Below are 5,203 nucleotides of genomic sequence, written 5' to 3'. Positions count from 1 at the left end.
GCCAAGAGGATATGCTTGCAGGAAGCAGGTTTGTACCCACTGTCCCCCAGCTCAGGGGGGAACAGGAGGCCTTTGCCTACATGCTGTCATCTCTGCTCACAGGCCATAATGCTGTGGCCTGCTGACCCATTCAGAATGAACGATTACACAACCAGTACGTCCCAAGTACCCCTTAGAGCATCTTCCTCGCTTTTGTGTGACTCGGCTAAGCGGAATAGCACGTGGAACATACACTGTAAGTTACCCACCATATGAGCCATGCAGCATTTTGTGCCAAGGCTGACATGAACCCTACGAAGCCTCATGCAGTGCCTCACCGAGGGTGCAGGGGAGGAAGGTCAAGACAGTTACCCTTCAGTATTTAAAATGACAGATGTGCTTTCTTTCAGATGACATTGAAAGAACCAGTAAGGTTTCACTTCTTTCTTGTAGGCCACGCGAAAGCTAAATTTCTGTACATGCCTATTCTAGGAGGTGCACTTCACGGCAGCTCTCAGAATGTAGCCGCACGAATCCGGTTTAACGCTGATGCGTTTTTCAGCAGGCCACGTGTGCGTTATGCAGTCTACACATAGGTAATAACTAAGTTCAGGTATAAAGCTTAACACCTTATTTACTGTCCAGTATTTATGAAAAGATTTGGAGAAACGTGTAGCAGTTTTGAGATCGGTATTGCCAAAGTTTGTAATGTAAGAAGTGGTAGCACCATCATCCAAACCTGTATTTTTTAAAGAATTTAAAATGATGGTGTTCTGGATTGAAATTGATACAGACCTTATCTGCAATTTTTTCTATGTATTCCTACAGATTTTACAAGCATGGGCAATCTTATGTAGGGGAAAGTAATTAATGAAGTTTTTCTATTATTTGTATCCATACCTGGAACTTTGTACGGTATAGAATGGTATTTTCCGGGTGCATTCTGTGACACGACAAGCAAGAGGGAGAAGCAGCACTTCAGGATACGTTCCCCCGTACTCATAATTGCAGTCCTTGCAATGTGCATTAAAACGAAGAGATATGAGAAGGTAAGAGCAGGAAGAAAAAGAGAAAAAAAAAACATCCTGAGGTAAGGAACTCCTGCAATTTTTCTGTTGTCCATTTCTTGTTTTTTAGGGAAGGACACATATCCAGGTGGCCGCAGTTTGTCACAGCAGAAGTAGTGGCCTTTTTGAGTTTCAGCAATAAATAATTTTTCATGTGTTGTATGTGAAGTAGCTGAAACATGTTCCATAATTACAAAATCACAGGCTAAAACCACCTTTTTTTTAGATGTTGCAAACATTTTCTGTCTTGCAGCAAAGCTGTTTACTACCTTTATGGCCGGCCATTTATTCCCAAGCCACAGTATAGTACCCAGTGCCTTACAAATGCTGCTACCCAAGTGAAGGAGATGACTTAAGTATCTAGTAAGAAGAAAGTATACCAGAAAAAAGAGAATTGAAAGAAGCAGCCACTGTTGATATGGACCATCGTGGCGCTGCAGCCATCACGTCAGCCACAGACAGGCCTGTAAGAGTTTTCTGTAAACAGTGAGAATGAAGCTCAGAAGTGCTGTGGAAGCAGGTGGTTTGACTTGCTAAAGAATAGAAGGATACGTTATGAATTGACATACTTACTCTCGCTCTTTCCACCATTCGGGTATTTCCGGTAGCACCTGCAGAAGCAGACTTGCGCTGTCCCTTTTCACTGTAACCTACTTATTAATCTCCCCGTTATTAGCGCCCTATAACAGAGCCCCTGGGAGAGGCGGGGCTAAGGCACGAGATGTTGCGGGCGCTGAGGCAGAAGGACGGACGGGATCCACAACCTACAGCGCTGCCTTCGCGGCACCTTCGGAAGCGCCACAAACCTTTTGTCACATAATAACGTCTGATATTGCGACGAATATACGTAGCAGTTAAGCAACCGCTCTCTCCTTGTGCTTTTTCACTACTGTAATGTCCCCGTGCAGGGTGCGCCGTTCCCGGAGGCACCGCATTGCCGGGAAGATGCACCGGGCGTGAGAGCGAGCTCCGGGATGACAGCGAGCCCGTGCCAGGAACTCGAGGGGGGAATACCCACAGACTTGTGATGTTTAGTGTTTCCGAATGCATTTAGTCTGTGTTTGGTAGTCGAAAGGTCCCCGGTGGGGATGCACCGCTGCCGGAGGCACCGCAATACCGGGACGATGTGCGGAGCCGAGGGAGCAAGCTTTGGACCCAACTCCCGAGCTCAAATACCCGCTTAACATAAAGTCCTCTCACCAAGGACGTACCCAAAACCGAATAAATAACTATAAACACTACACTCGATCTTAGCCAAACGGCGGAGCGGCGATGACAATCTCCTTCCCCCGCTGCCGGCGGCACCCCGCTCGACAAACACACACCTCGCTGTCTCCCCCGCGCCGCCCCGCACCTCCTTTCCAGCAATTTAGAGACTCTTTCCCGCTGTGTTCCCGCACTGTCAGCACATGTTTCTGAAGCACTGACCCGAAATCACGGCGGTGCTCTGGGTCTCTAATATGCATCACCCCGCCGCTCCGGCCGGCCGCGCGGGAAGCTTGTCAGGCGCTGGGAGCTCCGGGAGAGGCGGAAAGGCTCGGGAGCTGCAGGAGATTTTTCATGGATTCTCGGCGCGGCCAGCGGGGCCGGACAGGCCGGCAGAGGCACGGCGAAGGTGCCGCGCTCGGGCTTTTGGCCGCTCGGACCATGCGGTTGGATTTGCCGAGCCGAGGCTGAGAGGAGCTGCGGCGATTTGTGTGGGAAAAATGGAAAAAAGGTCTTTTTACGGGGACTCAGGAAAGGCTTGAAACCCCATTTCCCCCCGCGCCCCCCGCGCACCGAGGCCTAAACTCTGCAAATCCCCCAATAAAGCTCTCAAGATGCCATTCGCGCCGCTAAGGAATCGAGTTTGCCTGACCGATCTTCATCCGCCATGATGCCGCCGATCGCTGCGCGCAGTGATCTAATTTGGATGGCCGGACCTCTTTTCCCCAGACGCCATTCATGCGGGATTGTGCTTTAATTTGCATGACCCCGCCCCTTTCCCGGGACGGCAATTCGCGCCGCGTTTCCTCTAGTTTGCATAATTCCGCCCATTTCCCCCAAGAGGCCATTCGCGCATGAGGTAATCTAAATTAGCATAACCCCGCCCCTTTCTCCCAAGAGGCCGTTCACGCATGAGGCAATCTAAATTAGCATAACCCCGCCCCTTTCTCCCAAGATGCCATTCGCTCATGAGGTAATTTAAAATTAGCATAACCCCGCCCCTTTCTCCCAAGATGCCGTTCGCGCATGAGGTAATTTAAATTAGCATAACCCCGCCCCTTTCTCCCAAGATGCCGTTCGCGCATGAGGTAATGGCGATTTGCATAACCCCGCCCATTTCTCCCGGGATGCCATTCGCTCATGAGGTAATCTAAATTAGCATAACCCCGCCCCTTTCTCCCAAGATGCCGTCCGCGCATGAGGTAATCTAAATTAGCATAACACCGCCCCTTTCTCCCAAGATGCCGTTCGCGCATGAGGTAATGGCGATTTGCATAACCCCGCCCATTTCTCCCGGGATGCCATTCGCTCATGAGGTAATTTAAATTAGCATAACCCCGCCCCTTTCTCCCAAGATGCCGTTCGCGCATGAGGTAATCTAAATTAGCATAACACCGCCCCTTTCTCCCAAGATGCCGTTCGCGCATGAGGTAATGGCGATTTGCATAACCCCGCCCATTTCTCCCGGGATGCACCTCGGGCATGATGTAATCCAAATTAGCATAACCCCGCCTTTTCCCCCATGATGCCTTTCGCACATGAGGGAAGCTATTTAGCATAACCTCACCTATTTGACCCATGATGCCGTTCGGGCATAAGGTAATTATAATTTGCATAAACATCCCCCCGGCCTCCCCCCCCTCCTTCCCCCCCACCCCGCCGCAAACCCCGCCGACAGCCTCCTCATTTGCATTTCCCTCAGGAGGCGCGGCTCGGGCCCGGCCCGCCCTCTTTGCCGGGCGGGTTCGGGACAGCGGGGGTCGGGGGATCCTTCGCCCCTTTCTGGGGCTTTTCGGGGGCGGCAGAGGGACCCTCGGGGCTGCGGTAAGAGCAGGGGAGGGGGGAAATCCCGGGGAGGACACGGGGAACGCCCGAAAATCCCCCCAAATTGTCGCATCGCCCCCAAAATTGCTGAGGAAACCGGGGAGGTTCCGGGGGGGCTTCAGGGAATTTTCCGGCTTTGGGGACTCCCGGGATCTCCTAGGTCACCCCAGGACCTCCCGGCCGCTGCCGAAGCGGCTCCGATGAGGTTTTGCACCGTTTTTACCTCACAAATAAACAAAGTCCATGTTTTTAAAAAGAATCGAGATCTTTATTTGCATCGTAGCAACATCCGCGATCGAAGAGCTGCAAAAAAGAGACCCGCGCGGCTCCCCGCCCCGCTCCTCACCTCCCTCACGGATTTATTTGGTAAAACTGCCCAAATCCCCTCCGAGATTCATTTAAACAACATTATTATCCTTTATTTCCCTCAGAAAAAGTTTAAACTCACCCGGAAAGCGGCGAAATCACAGAGTTTAACGCAAAAAAGTGCGCGCGGGAGGCGCCGCCGTCTCGCGGCACCTGCGAGGGGAGAGGGGAGAGAATCAGCGCCGCCCGAGCCTGGCAGCCGCTCGGGAGGCGGAGAAGCGTTATTTCAGCTGAAAAGGGTGGGCGATAGTGCGGGATAACTTCGGCAGTTCCCAGTATTTCTGATTTTAATCTGTTTTTAACCAAGCAGAGGTCCCTGACGGGGGTGCACCGTGCCCGGAAGCACCGCAATACCGGAATGATGCACGAAGCGTAGGGAGCTAACTCCCGATCCGACTTAAATCCGCTTAAGATAGAGTCTTCTTACTGAGAACTTATCACATATTAAACTGATAACAACATACACTGCACTTGCTTTTAGCCAATAGGCCGAGAAGCGATACACGTTGCCTCCCGCGCTCCCTCCCGCACCCCGCTCGCCTCACGCAAAAGTCACGGCGACCTTTTCTCCGCGCTCCAGCTCTTTTGTGGCTCTTCCCGCGCCGTTTCCCGCTGGCTTGTCGCCCTTTCCTCCCGCGCTGCTGCGGCGCTGACCCTCAAATCCCCCAAAAATTCCTGACCTCGCCTAAATTTCCCGTGGTGCCGTTCGCCGGCGAGTTCTGAGATTTGCATAGCCCCGCCCGTTTCTCCCAGGATGCACC

The 5,203-nt window shown here is 52.1% G+C and overlaps 1 non-coding gene and 1 pseudogene across 1 annotated transcript; both read right to left on the bottom strand.

Moving 5' to 3' along the window:
* Positions 1-2,129: 2,129 nt before the first annotated feature.
* On the bottom strand, positions 2,130-2,320 carry LOC146429324 (U2 spliceosomal RNA). The gene has a single exon (XR_014855686.1). It is a non-coding gene; the product is annotated as a U2 spliceosomal RNA (small nuclear RNA).
* A 2,442-nt stretch (positions 2,321-4,762) lies between these two features.
* Positions 4,763-4,943, bottom strand: LOC146429323 (U2 spliceosomal RNA; annotated as a pseudogene).
* Between the last annotated feature and the right edge of the window lie 260 nt (positions 4,944-5,203).

The sequence above is a fragment of the Lichenostomus cassidix genome, chromosome 18, assembly GCF_008360975.1.
Source record: "Lichenostomus cassidix isolate B80296 chromosome 18, HeHo_3.0, whole genome shotgun sequence".
Taxonomy (NCBI): Eukaryota; Metazoa; Chordata; class Aves; order Passeriformes; family Meliphagidae; genus Lichenostomus; species Lichenostomus cassidix.
This window is presented reverse-complemented; position numbering and strand designations above follow the sequence as displayed.